The 15,619-nt window shown below is 34.8% G+C and overlaps 1 long non-coding RNA gene across 1 annotated transcript; it reads left to right on the top strand.

Annotated features, from left to right (window-relative positions):
* Positions 1-1,912: 1,912 nt before the first annotated feature.
* Positions 1,913-7,234, top strand: LOC107819822 (uncharacterized). The gene is made up of 2 exons (XR_001655797.2): positions 1,913-4,554; positions 6,754-7,234. It is a non-coding gene; the product is annotated as an uncharacterized LOC107819822 (long non-coding RNA).
* The last annotated feature ends 8,385 nt before the right edge of the window (positions 7,235-15,619 follow it).

The raw sequence follows: 15,619 nt of genomic DNA on the forward strand, positions 1-15,619 counted from the left end.
CCTCCAAGCCCTTAGAACCCTCAGAGCCTTCGGCACCTTCCTGCTCGTAAAGCCTCTTAGCCTCGGCCTCGGATTTCTTGGCTTCTTCAATCTCAGTCGACAAGTCAAAACCTCGGGCATGGACTTCCTCAATTGTCTCTCTTCGGTATAGCCGCTTCATGTATTCGTCCTTTGCCTTCAGGCGAACATAAATTATACATTTCTAATACATATTTTATACCTTTAATATACATAATACATAATATCAATTAAGTGTATGATGTGTAGTTTCTACAAGTAATATATTGGTTGTCTTTTTTACTTTAAAATTTCATGATTGCTAAGTTTTGTTTTATTTGTAATTGGTGTTTGTGTCACGACCCAAATCTCCCTCCGTAGGATGTCGTGATGGCACCTAATCTTAGGGACTAGGTAAGTCTAATATTTACCGAAATCATAACAATATTAAATAACGAATGACAAATACAAAGTATAAATCTCTATACAATACTTAAAATAAATCCCAAAATCCAGTAGTACAAGTCATGAGCTCTACTGAGTTACTAGAAGCCTACAAATATAACTGTTTGAAGTAGAGATAAAACAGTGCAAGCCGAAACCTGTGAACGCAGCAACAGGTTTACCTTGAATCTCCACAACAAGATCCGTACAGCTAGCTAGCGATCAACTGACTCCAAATTACCTGGCTCTGCACAAAAATGTGCAGAAGTGTAGTATGGGTACACCACAGTCGGTACCCAATAAATATCAAGACTAACCTTGGTGGAGTAGTGACGAGGTACAGTTAAGACACTCATTAGTCTAATAACCTGTGCAATATAGTATACGAAAATAATAGAAAACAAATAGCAGCGATAACAACCATAATCAACTAGTGATGTAAACAGCAAGGCAGCAAGAACACCATAATTATTACTTAGACGGATAAAAAACACAAGTACAACCAATTAAACAAGTCTTTCAAATATAAATCTTTCACATATAATTCCTTCGAATAAATACCCTCCAAATATATTCCTTCAAATAAGTATCCTTCGAATATAAAACTTTTTTAAATAAATATCTTATATCATAATCATAAAATACGGGTCTCAGCCTCCTTTCATATTCTCACGGCACCTTGTGCCCATATCTCGTGCTAAATATGTCAATACATAAAATTCGCATAATCAATTTATTTTCAATAAAGTAAGGTTACAAATTTTAAATCAAGTAAAAATTCAACAAAGAAATGAGTTTGTTTTAGAAATAGTTTGAGTGAAGAAAATGACATTTCAAATTAAATAAAGCATAAGATAAGCTATTGATTTGGATGTATAACTTATTAAATTTAAACATAAAAGTAATTTTTTTTATTTAAAACAATTCAATCATCAAGAACAAGTACAAACCAGAAATACAAATCCTCAGAGTATCATACGAAAAATCCAAAGACAACACAATACTACAAGAAATACAAAACACTTAATATTAAGTCAAATAATACATCATGGAGAACACAAAAATTTACATATTACGAAAAAATAAAATAATCAAAGGCAAGTGCAGCCATAGAGAAATATCAACAAAGGGGCACTCCCGAGGTACCGCCTCGTAGTCCCAAATCATAAATAAATTTCAATAAACAACAATGCCCACAGGCCATCACGAGTCATCACAAATCAATCCCCAACATAGCCCACCTTGTCTCACCACGTGCGCAATAATAAAGTAAATGCCCGCCTTGTCTCGCCGCACGCGCATAACGATATTCCCACCTTGTCTCGCCACATGCGCAATCCCCCCCTCTCCCCACACACACACACACACACACACACACACACACACACATATATATATATATATATATATATATATATATATATATATATATATCACGCCGCATGTGCATATATCAATAGTAACAATAGCATGGCAGAAACCTCGTGCAAACACCCGAACAAACCTTCCAACAATATCACGTGCCAATATCACAACATTTCAAAATTGCACCTCGAGTGCTCAAATATTACAACTTGCCACAAAAATCAAAAATACATTAATTTTCACAATAAGGAGCCCATGGCTCGACCATAATGTGCACATAATCTTAACAAAATATACGGGAGTGAACAACTCAATATAATAATATTTCACAATTTAATACTTTGCCTCAATATGATTTACGGCCATTACAACTCAATACCAATTTCAGCAATATGAACTGGAAAGTAATTCATCAAGGAACAATGCCTTCTTAAATCTAAATTATTAGATAATAATATTATGCCTCAATTTAAACTTATTTAATTAATTATTTATCGGTGAAAAATTCATAAGGTGATTATTTCCAAGAAATATCAAATCAGCAAACACACAGAATTCACATACAAATCCAAGTGACAATCACGCCAAATTATCATATAAAAACAAGCTCGGCAAACAAGGAATGAGGCATGACACATAAAAGATTTAATATGTGCCAACAAATTTCCAATTTAATACATAAGGACGTCTACGAATTTCAACCAATATAACCAAGTACGTACTCGTCACCTCGCGCACATGGTTTTCAATTACACAATTTTCACATAAGACTCAATGCCTAAGGGGTTTTTCCCCCACTCAAGATTAGGCAAGATACTTACCTCGAACCATGAAATTCTTTACTCCGCTATGCCTTTGCCTCGCGAATTGGCCTCCGAAATCCTCGTATCTAGTCACAATTAATTCAATATACTCAATACGAATTATAGAAACTAATTCTATATGAAAATACTAAATTTTCCAATCAAAATCCGAAATTCAATTCAAAAATCGACAGTGGGGCCCACGTCTCAGAATCCGACAAAAGTTATAAAATATGAATACACATTCACCACGAGTCCAACCATACAAATTTTACCAAATTCCGACATCAACTCGACCTTCAAATCCCCAAATCTTATTTTCAAATCCCTAGGCCCAAATCCTCGAATTTCACCTCAAAACCACATAATCTAGTTCGGAATAATCGATGGTAATTCAATATTATTGACTAACAATGATCACAAGTGACTTAACTCAAGTTTTCCCGTGAATTCTTGCTCAAATATCGCCTCAACCCATGTTGGAAATGTCTAAAATGACAAAAATTGTCGGAACCCTCTGTTTTGTAATTTGTCCAGTGCTTTCGCACCTGTGGACACTTAACCGCATCTGCGGTTTGGCTTTTGCGAAGATTGTGGTCGCTTCTGCGGACAAGAGTCCTCTTCTGCGAGGCATCCGCTTCTGCGATGAGGCTGACCCTTCCCCTTTTCCACTTCTGCGATGCGTGTGCCGCTTCTGCGGTCGCGCTTCTGCGAGGCATCGTCCGCTTCTTCGGACCTTACGCTTCTACGATGCAAGGCTCTCTTCTGCGAGCTAAATTCCGCAGGTGCGATTGCACCATAAGGCCAAAATTTCCAGCAGCTGTTTAAGTCCAAATTTCGATCTGTTAAACATCCGAAACTCATCCGAGGCCCCCGGGACCTCAACCAAACATACCAACAAGTTCTAAAACATCATATGAACTTAGTCGAAGCCTCAAATCACATCAAACTACTCTAAAAACATGAATCATATCCCAATTCAAGCTTAATGAAACTAAGAACTTTCAACTTCTACATTCGATGTCGAAACATATCAAATCAAGTCCGATTGACCTCAAATTCTGCACACAAGTCATAAATGATATAACAGGCCTATTCCAATTTCCAGAATCATATTTCGACCCCGATATCAAAAAGTCATCTCCCCAGTCAAACTTCTAAGTTTAGATTTCTGTTTTAGCCATTTCAAGCCTAATTTAACTACAGACTTTCAAATAATTTTTTGGACACGCTTATAAGTCCAAAATCACTATACAGGGCTATTGGAATCGTCAAAATTCTATTTCGGGGTCGTTTACACATAAGTCAACCTCCGGTCAACTATTTCAACTTAAGCTTTAAACCTTGGAACTAAGTGTTCTAATTTATTCCAAAACCTCACCGGACCCGAACCAATCACCCCGACAAGTCACATAACAACTGCAAAGACATATTGAATAGTAAATTGGGGGAACGGGGCTGTGATACTCAAAACGACCGGCCGGGTCGTTACAGTTTGGCAACATTGCCCCAACAAATGTTGAACAAACAAGGCTTGAATTGCATGATTTTGTCCCGTGCATGAAGATAAAAATGAGATGTATATCGAATCTGGAGTCGTGGTTGAAGTTAATCCAAGAGATGATGTTGATGATTTCAACACTAGACCTAAAATAATGCTAAGAAGCACCCCAAAAATAAGCTGGAATCACAACCTATAAACAATGAGAATCCGGATCTACAACCCAGTAACTTGAGTTCAAGCGAGAATGAGCTGAAACTTCTGAGAAGTGAAATCAACAAGGTACAGTTCTATTTTGGCTTTGAGCAGTTCTGACAACTTAATTGATATTCGGTTTCACTTTTTCTTTTATAGGTAAACGACAAGGTTTCGTCTTTGGAGTAGTTAATAATTTCCTCATTTGAAAAGGTTTTTAAAGCTCTAGGTAAACGCGGTGCTTCAAAGGTATTCTCATGACTATGCTTATTTGTTATTTTTATAACTTTTTGTATATTTTTCCTGAACAGGGTGATAGAAAATATGGCGACCATCATGACAGTTATGTCTATCATGATAGTCATGTCCATTATGATATTGGTGATATTCATAATGATTATTTTGGCGATAAGGAAGTTGCAGAGTATAATTTTGGTAGTGAGGAAGTTATGGAGAAAAATATTGGCAATGAGAAAGTTGTAAAGAAAATTGTTGGCACTAAGATAAGTCTAGAGCAAACTGTTGATGTTATGGAGGGTGTGGTGAAGGATTCTATAGAAGCTGGTAAAAGTAGTGAAGGAGTTGGTGATGATGAAGCCTCGATTGAGGATGCCGAGCCTGAAATCACTGCAATCACCCAGAAGTTTTGTGACAAAAATGATGTAGATAGTGATAGTGTAGTTAATATTGTAGAAGTTAAGAAAAATACTGCTAATATGGGGGGTTTGGTTGAGGATTCTGTACAAGTTGTTGGTAAAAATAGTTGTGAGGAAGTTGGCGAGGACAATGATTGGACTAGTTATGCTGAGGCTCAAATAAATGCAATCTTCCTAAAGTATTTCGATCAAAATATTGTACATGGTGATTGTTTTAGAGTGGAGAAAAATGTTGCTACTATGCAGGAAGATCGTATAGTTGTTGTTGATCATGACACACCTGAAATGATCCCTAGAGAAAGGAAACCAGCAGGGGTCATGAAGTCACCATTTAGGAACACATTTGATTCTGGTGGCACCATCCAAATTGCTCAAAATAAGCCAACTAAGTCAAAGAAGCCCATCTTGACAAATAAGCCAAATAAGTCTATCTTCACTATAAAATATCATTTTCAAGAAAATGTTGACAATCCTGTTGATTTTAGAATATTGTGTAAGTGGAACACTTTCATCAATAGAGGCTTAAGGACTAATGCACCGTAAGATTTATGTTTCAGTTTTTTCTTTTTCGTTTTTTTTCCTTGTTTATTTTTCGTGTTTCGTGTTATGAACCATATCTTTTTATCGTGATTCATCAGCGACGGTATACAGAGATTAGCAATAAGCTAAATAAAATCTTTAAATTTGGATTTGATGATTTTGTAGAAAAAAAATGATTCTTCACATTTGCATATCCCGGCCTACCCCTGTGTGATTTAGTAAGTCAACACTATAATGGTTCTTTATATTTTCAGTATATTGATGTTAATTTGTTAGCATAAATGCCATTTCCTTTCTTTTATCCATGTTGTAATTACATCTAGATTCTATTTGTAATAAAATAAGAAATGGGACTCGGTAACCCTTGGATAGTAGGCAGAAGAAAGGACTAGAACAATAATGGCAATAGAAAATATAGTATCAACTTGGAAGAGTATCCTTTATGTATATTTACAGTATCTTATGTAAAATATATAATCGGTTTATACATAAAATATATATTTTAGTTTTCCCATAATGTAATTTTCTAACTATGTATGTTTATTTTTCATATTTCAGTATATTTATGTTATTTTTTACTATTTGAGAAAGAAAGGGAAGTACGGTGTTGATATTCTAGTAAGATTCACAACTACCGACTGTTGGTTTAACTGCTTGATTTCGAATTTGTACAAGGAGTTTTTGGAGAAAAACAAAGACATGAATTTGATTACTGAAACAGATCCAATTGCTGAGTATATACTTGGGTATTTTTTAAGATATAATGTTCCTTGGTGTACTGTTGATGAAGTCATTTTCCCTATAAATCTGTCTGATAAGTGGCACTGGATATTGGCGAGACTGTCATTCAAAGATCTGCGCATTTATGTATACGATTCCATGAGTGGCGCGCGGCAGAATAGTGCAGTTCGGAGATCAATTAAGCTATACTCAGTGTTGCTCCCATATTTTCTTCATCGTATTGGTTTTTGGGATACAAAGGAGAATCATATGGGAACTCGCGACATTGATCCTTTTGAGATTCATGTCGTTGATAGGTTGCCAACGCAAGATAACACGTAAATTATTATTGAATATTTCTGATTCTTATTCATTTTTGTACATGAATTCCTATTTGGATATTATACTAACTTATTTAACGTTTATGTGCGACCTTGTATGTAGTGACTGTGGTGTTTATGTTGCTGCATTTACTGAGTACATCATTCAAGGCAACAGTATTTCTAAAGCTATTGATATTGATGGGATACAGAACCGATATGGTATATTGCTACGGGATTATGGAGTGAAGAAACAAAGAGCACATGCAGTTAGTGATGACGAGTCTACTGGTAGATTGAAGGATCTGACAAAAAGGATAACAAGAAAAATGGCAAGTCGCATGACGTTGGTGATGACAAGGCTTTGAAGGATAACAAGAAAAGGGCCAAGACGCATGTCGTTGGTGATGACGAGACTTTGAAGGATATCAAGAAAAAAGGGCAAGTTGCATGCCGTTGGTGATGACTAGACTTTGAAGGAAATCAAGAAAAAGGGCAAGTTGAAGGGCAAGATGAAGAAGTTTGGGATAGTTTAGCGGAAAATTCACATGTAGTTTTAAGATGAAGTGATTTGGTACTGATATTGTCTTATGATTGGATATAATTGCATACTTATATCACGTTTTATATTTTTTGTTTGGGATGTTTTTGAACAATATGTTTGAAATGCTAATGTTGAATTTGTACTTTTAATTGCGACTTGTTTGTTTTCACTTAATAGTGAAATTTTGAAAGTTTTAGATTTTGTGTAGTTTTGACTTTTCTATAGTTTTAGTTTTTTAATTTATACAGTTTTAATCTGTTTCGACAGGTTTTGCAAATTTAGCTGGTGTTGCTAAGTTGTTATAGGAAGTTTTGTGAATGAAGTTTTGGGGGCAGCTAAATTGTATATAAATTGTATAGCGACAGTATATTTTATATAAATTTTGTATAGTAACAGTCGTTTTTGTATATATTTTGTATAATGACATCTATTTTGTATAAATTTTATATAGCCACGTCTATTGTATGGAAATTGTATATACAATAGTGACGGTCTATTTTTTTTTGTATAAATATACAGATTCTATTTTGTATATTTCTTATATAGTGACAATCTTTTTGTATATATTTTATATAGTGACATCTATTTTGTATATATTTTATATAGGGATAGTATAATTTGTATATCTTTTGTATAGTGACAGTCTATTGTATATAAATTGTATAGTGACAGTCTATTTTGTATATTTTTTATACAGTGACAGCCTTTTTTGTATATATTTTGTATATTGACATCTATTTTGTATATTTTTTGTATAGTGACATTCTATTGTATATAAATTGTATAGTGACAGTCTATTTTGTATATTTTTGGTATAGTGACAGCCTTTTTTGTATATATTTTGTATATTGACATCTATTTTATATATTTTTCTGTATAGTGACATCCATAATAATATTTGGAATAAAACTTCAACCAATACTTTTATTACGATAAAAAGTAGTATCTTTATTCATACATCAGAGAATCTGATTGCAAATCTCATTATTTTTTCAATATTCTAATTGTAACAATCACAAGGAAAACAGTTACAAAATACTAAAGCATTGTAGCAACATCTACTAGTTGTCTCGAGCATTCCTGCATGTTCTTCTGTTGTGTCATTGTTTTCCACACAGTCCACAGGTAACTGTTTGAGTATACAGATATTCATAAAGTCCCTTGCGTCGCGACTTCGTCGGTCTTCCTGATTTTCCCTTCACTATCGGTAGTATGACCACATAATCTAACACCTCTGTTGGAAGGTCCCATGTAGTTTCATCTGGAAGTGGATTAACTGACACTTCATATGTCTTCTTGAAGTATTCCTTAGTGTAATAGGCAGAACAATATTTTGACGCTTCTATGTGTGTGTAGTCCAATACTACCATAGCATGTGGACAAGGAATCTCATCCACTTGAAAATCGTTTGCACGAGCATTCCCTTTTTTGCATGCAGACTATGTTCCGCCTTTGTTCAGCATCCATTACTACATATACATAATCGGTTGAAGGCCTCACCTAAATTTAAATAGATATCATTAGTAAAACAAGGATATGACAAGTATTAATGCATTTTTGTCAAAGTATGTTATTCAGGCGTATGAAGTAAGACATGATAAAAGAATATTTGTCGTCATCTTATGCGATAAACTGCTATTTTCCTTCAGTACTTCGTTATATCTTTTTCCTAGGCCAGTAAATGTACTCATTGTAGTCATTCTATTTGTATTATTCTATTCCATAATCAAATTCATCATGTAATCTAGCAAACCCATGATTGGTAGCTCTCTTGCCTCTTTGTTTCTTGCATTGAGTGACTCGGCAATATTTGAAGTCATCACCATTGATCTATTAACAGTGGAATGTGCTATGGACCACTTTACATAACCAACTTGGAACAGGTAACCCCTTACCCTCTTATCAATGTTGTCCATATCTTTCATGAGGCGATTAAAATCTTCAATTTTGTATGCTCTGGCCATTGCAAAAAATACTTCCCTCGGCCGGTCATGGTTCTTCTTGAACTGCTTCTTTATGTTATTCCAAAGATGGAAGATGCATACACAATGAGATACCTTTGGATACACAATTAAAGCACCCTTCAATATGCTTGCATGATGATCGGATACGATGCACATCCTTTCCCTTTCCCAAAAGCCTGTCTAAACATTTCAAAAAACCATTCCCAGGAAGCATCATTTTCAGAATCGACAACAGCATATGCTAGTGGAAAAAATTTACCTGGTTAAGCAAATAAGAAAGCATCCACATGTTATTTTTGTTATACACGGATAAGAACTATCTATACCATATATAATTATTATATAAGACTGCGACATATTCACCTGTCGCATCTTGTGTGCTAGCTGTTAACATTGTTCCCCCTATGTGATGATTTAAGGAATGTTCCGTCAACCACTACAATAGGGTAGCAATATTTCCATCCTACGATTGATGCATTGTGCGACAAAAATATACATGAAGTGCCCGTCCTCTGATATATGTAACATATGACAGAACCAGGATTTGTCATATTTATCATATATAAGTGACCCGACAGTTTACTATAAGATTCGTGTGGTATCCCTCTTAGCAGTTCAAGTGCTTTTTCTTTTGTTCTATAAGTTTTTACTTAACTCATACTAATCCCATACTGTTGTTTCATGTCACTCATGATGTCTGCCGGAGTGTATATTATTTTTGGATTGGCATATTTGTTGCAAATCATTTTTGCAATGGCTGACAAAGTAGCATGACATTATGAAAACAGTCTACTTGTCTCTGGGCAAGTGTGAACATCATTGAACCGTCTAACCTTGAAGACATTTGATTTGTGTAGACTTGAAGATCTAAGACTCCATTTGCAACTTTTATCCACGCATGTAAGACAATACCTATTTAAAATATAGTGTTATGATAATGCACTTCTTCAGATTTTTATACTTGTGTCTCAAATAAACAAGCATTATACATATGCAATCTCATTATACAATAATTATATATTTTTTATACAAGCAGTATACATAAAATTACAGAGAAGTGCAATCTCATACGTAGAAATTATATCTTATTGTAGATGATCTATCCACTATAAATTGACATTTTTCTCGTATTGCATAGTGTTTTATTACACTAATGGGTGTATCTTTGTCCTAATACAACTGACCTTCTGCAATTTCTTCATGTTGTGGATTATCTATTATACAATTTCCCTCATTATCTCAATTTTATCTTATTTTCCATGATTATCCATCATCTCAACAATATTAGTTCTGTGTACTTCTTCTACGTTCTAACATTGTAAACCGGCTGAAGTTGTTGCGAGTAAGTTACCACCCAAGTATGAACTTGAATATAAGCATTCAGCACTTGAATACACAATTTTCAATGTTATGCATAATGAATATTCAGTGATATCCAGGTTTTCTTTTTTTATCTCCATATACAAGTGCACACTCATATCATTGTATATTGGAATTGCTATATAGCCATCCTTCACTGTATATTTTATCTCCATCACACTTGTAATTGAATCTCTACCCAATTGCTTATATATCTCATTAACAAAATACTCATAGCTACAGTCCGAATTGATCAGCACGCCATTAAGAAGGAAATTAATAAATTTACTCTCACTTACCCACTCACCACTGTGTTAAAGTAAAATCATAATCAAAATTGGAACATTAGTTCCAACATTCACAATCTCCATAGACATTAGTTGATTTTGTCAATTTTGTATTAATTTCACAATTTAAAAACGAAATCTCAACTCCATTTAAGCTGATTGTAGACCGCAATTGTGCAAAATTTTTGAATTTCAGCGTGAATTTTTTGGAGCTCTGCTCTGGTTTACTCTTAAGAAACCCTATATTTGTTTTGACAATGTGAATAATTGGGAGACTTTTATACTATTTGAGGGTTGAAGATTCTATACTGAAGGCGTGAATTTAGGATACAAAATCGATTTGGAGCGATTTCCTTTTCGTTTTCGTTGAGCGTATGATTTCAGATTTTTCAGTTGCTAGCATTTATTATTGTTTTTAGGCTATGACTTGTGTAACGATCCGACCGGTCATTTTGATCCCTAGTGCTTTATTCAGTGGTTTGAGTCCTTGAGAAGCTTCTCTTCAGGAATTGTGACTTACATTTGCGGTCGGAATTTAATTTCGAAAAGTTCGGAGTTGATTCAGAAAGAAAATCCTCATTTCGGAAGCTTTAATTTGGAAGAATTGACTAAGGTTGGACTTTTGAGTAAACGACCTCGGAATCGGTATTTGAAGGTTCCAATAGGTTCGTATGATGATTGTGGACTTGGGCGTATATCCGGATCGGGTTTTGGATGATCCGGGAGCGTTACGACGCTTATTGTGGGAAGTTGGCATTTTGGAAGAATTTTTATAAATTTGGGTTGCAGTGTATTTTAATGTTATCAATTTTCGTTTAGGATTTCGAGCCCGGAAATAGCTCCGTATGGTGATTCTGGTCATAGGAACGCGTCCGGATGTGGATTTGAAGGTCCGTATGTCATTTCGGGGTCATTTGGCGAAAGTTAAAAATTTGAAGGTTTATGGAAAGTTTAACCGGGAGAAGACTTTTTGATATCGGGGTCGGATCTCGATTCAGGAAGTTGGAGTAGGTCTATGATGTCATTTGGGACTTGTGTGCAAAATTTGAAGTTGTTCCGAATTAATTTGATATGTTTCGGCGCGAGTTGTAGAAGTTGAAAGTTCATAAGTTCATTAAGTTCGATTTGAGGTGCGATTCGTAGTTTTGATATTGTTTGACATGATTTTAGATCTTGAGCAAGTCCGCGTTATATTTTGGGACTTATTGGTATGTTCAGACGTGGTCCCGAGGGGCTCGGGTGAATTCCGAATAGGTTTAGGTTGTGTTGTGCTCGTTTTTTATGCTTCGACTTCGTTTCTTCAAGCATAAATGGTATCACATTAAGTAAATAAACTCCAATTTCTATTTTGATTGAAGAATTAGATCCGTACCATAATTACGGAGCCATAGCAAAAAGAATCGTCGAATTTGGATATCGTATGAGGAAGTTATGCTCATTTTAGTATCGGAGAATAGAGCTGGTGCTGGTGCTTCGCAGGTGCGAAGTTGGATCCGCATCTGCGACCCCGGTGCAAAAATTAGTCCGCAAAAGCAAAAATTACAGCTGGAAATGCGCAGGTGAAGATGTTTTGTCGCAAAAGCGAAAATCCCTGAGTATATAAAAATCAGACCGTGTTATTTTGATATTTTGAACATATTTTGAGTTCTAGAGCTCCGTTTGAGGTGATTTTCGCGGCGTTGTTCTCGTCTCAACAAGGGGGTAAATATATGACCTTTAATTTGATATTTCTCCATGATTATTTATGTTGGTTATTATTTTTATCCGTATTTGGATTGTAAAAATTGGGATTTTGAGCCCCAAAGTTGAGAAATGGTAAATCCTTGATTTGAGGGTCGATTCATGGATAAAATTGGATGATTTTCTAGATATAGACCATATGAGTTATGGATAATATTTATTTTTAAAAAATTTCAGAATTCGGGCACGTGGCCCGAGGGTCGACTTTATTGACTTTTCGAGCGGAGTTGGGGATTGTTATAAATTAATTTATTATGAGTATTAGAGTATATTTTTATTGGTTTGCACATTATTTGACTAGTTTTGGAGAGACGGGCATCGATTTGAGGTGTTAGAGTGGCGTTGGAGTCGGTTATGGAACTTCAGAGCGAGGTAAATCTCCTGTCTAACCCTGTGAATGGGAAACCACCCCTAGGTGATGTAATTGTTATGTGCTACTAGTTGTGGGTGCTACGTACGCACGAGGTGACGAGAGTCCGTACGTAGCTAGATTCATATTATTGTTTGGGTAGACTTAGGCTCACACCATGCTATAGTTATACTATTTGAACAGTCTCTTGCCTATTAAATTCCTTTATTTTTTTTGTTACGACTTGAGATTAGACTTGTGTAGAGTGGTAGACTCGTTATTGTAGAGATCAGACAAACTTTATGAATTGCCACGAAATAATTGTACTCCTCCTACGAATTTTTTTCGCGTTACGCGTTCTCATCGAAGGGCTTTCCCCAAAGCTTTCCTTAAACTCACCAATCCCTTCGTGAGTGGGATCAAAGACCCATCAAAGCTTTCTTATTCTAATGGGATCGGGCCGTTCGCCTCGGCAGGATTATGTACCACACTCTCATGGGAGCGGGTCATTCGCCTCGGCAATATATATATATATAATAGATGTATCTATGGTTATATACCAGATTATGATGGGATCGAGCCGACATTTCTGTAAAAATCCTTCTATGGAATCGTGCGTATTAATTGTACAAAGGGCCAGTGTATCTAAGAGTTTTTCTGATTTGAATTATGGCGACCCATCTGGTGAGGTTCATTATATATATATATATACACTCCGGGGGAGGAGGTGACTGCTAATCGAGAGTTGAGTTTATTTTTGAGAGCAAGATTGTACCACATATTTATATTTGTTTAATTTGCGTATTTATTCTGCCCCATATCTGTTTTACTTCTTACTGTATTTGCCTTATTGGACCACTAGTAAGCGTCGATGTCGACCTCTTGTTACTACTTCTCTGGGGTTAGGTTATATACTTATTGGGTACGCGTTGATTTACGTACTCATGCTACACTTGCTGTATATTTTTGTGCAGGTACATATATATCTGGCGGTCTTCTGGGCGCAGAGGCGTGGATGTTGCGGGAACTTACCGTGAGCTACATTTTATGTTACGATCCGCAGCCTGCAGAGTCTCCATCAGAGTTATTTATACTCTCCTATCTAATTTGTATTCGAGACAGAGGTTGAATTGTATTATATTTCCTAGTTGATGCTCATATACTTGTGACACCGAATTTGGGGTGCTTATGGGTGGTTCATTGTTGTAGTTGTGAACATATTATCAGTTACCATGTAAAATTCTATTTCTTACTACTTAATTGATGAAATTCTGATAAGGATTTCAAAAATACTAAAATGAGTAATTTAGTTAATCATCCACTGTTGGCTTGCCTGATGGCGGTGTTAGGCGTCATCACGATCTTTAGTGGATTTTGGGTCATGACAACTTGTATGGGATTATTTTGTGGCTATAAGGTGATATAAGTTTGGCCCTACCGGCTATAAATGAACTTTGCTCAATATTTAATTTCTTCACTTAACGGCAGTTGTTCTACTTATTTCTTTTTTTAGACGAAGGATATAGTACAATATTCTTATAAGAATTAAAAATTCAATTTAGCCTACGAAACCTGGTTAAATGCTTAAGGCTATATCTATAATATTATATTGTAAAATGGTAAAATTCAGTTATATTTAACATCATGGCAACTACCTTTTACGTCTAATAACTATGAATCTCTAGTCACTGTGTTTGAATGCATTGAACATATACAAAAGTTTAGGATTACTGATACCACATAGATAATTAAAATATTTTAAGGGTCTAATCATATCTTAATTCAATAATCTCAGCAAATTTAAGTTTTGTAATTAGGGAGAATGAATCTGCAGCTCCAAATATTCTAAAGGAGACATTTTAATCTGGATAATGTTTTGAAGCATCCTGACACTGATTATTCATGATTAAAACAAAAATAAGATAATAATACCATATCTTTGCACTAATTTGGTGGGACCCACATATAGCTTACCACTCTGGCACACTCTATCGTTAAATCATATATAAATCGGAATCATTACTCTAATATTAAACCTGCTAAATCCATTCAAAATCTTTTGCTTGTTTTTTCCTTTTGGAGAGATGGAAATACAAGTTAGCAACTTTATTATGAAATATGAAAATTTTAAGATGGTGTCTATTGTGTAAGCAAAAGTTGAATAGAAAATAAATTGTTTGAAATATTATCCAATTAAAAGTTGAAATAATGGTTTAGATGATTGCTGAAGTCAAGAGTTCCTAGATTTTCATTCAACAGAAATGTTGGTATATGAGTCCAATTTAAATGTTAGTGGCGATTTCTACTCGTTGGCTGAATAAATGTTGCAACTGATATTAAAAAAAATAGTGAAAATGACAAAAATGCTTCCTTATGTTTATGGTAGGTTAAATATGGTTCTTTAGATATAGTACAAAGCAATTTTAGTCCTTTAAATTTGCCAACAGTAAGCTTTTTCGGTCTTTGTCAAATATTTTTTAAAAAAATGATATAACAAGGACGGTATAAAAAAGGTTTAATCAAAAATACCATGAACACCCTATAAAATCCAAGAAACCCGCAACATCAAAAGCTGCACCACACACCAGAATAAATTAAAAGAATAGCTGAAAATGTACCTCAAAAAGTTGCACAAGAGTCCAAAAGTGAACCAAAATATCAAAAACTGTAAAAAGAAAAAATGCACCTTCAAATGTGACTTCATCTTAAATTCTTTTACTTAATAGTTTTGTTAAATCTAACAATAAAATTTTTAAAATATTTGGAGGAGACAAAATGTTTGCTTTTGACAAACTTAAAGGGCCAAAAACTGATCATGAGTATATTTAAAGAACT

Source organism: Nicotiana tabacum, chromosome 14 (assembly GCF_000715075.1).
Source record: "Nicotiana tabacum cultivar K326 chromosome 14, ASM71507v2, whole genome shotgun sequence".
Lineage (NCBI taxonomy): Eukaryota > Viridiplantae > Streptophyta > Magnoliopsida > Solanales > Solanaceae > Nicotiana > Nicotiana tabacum.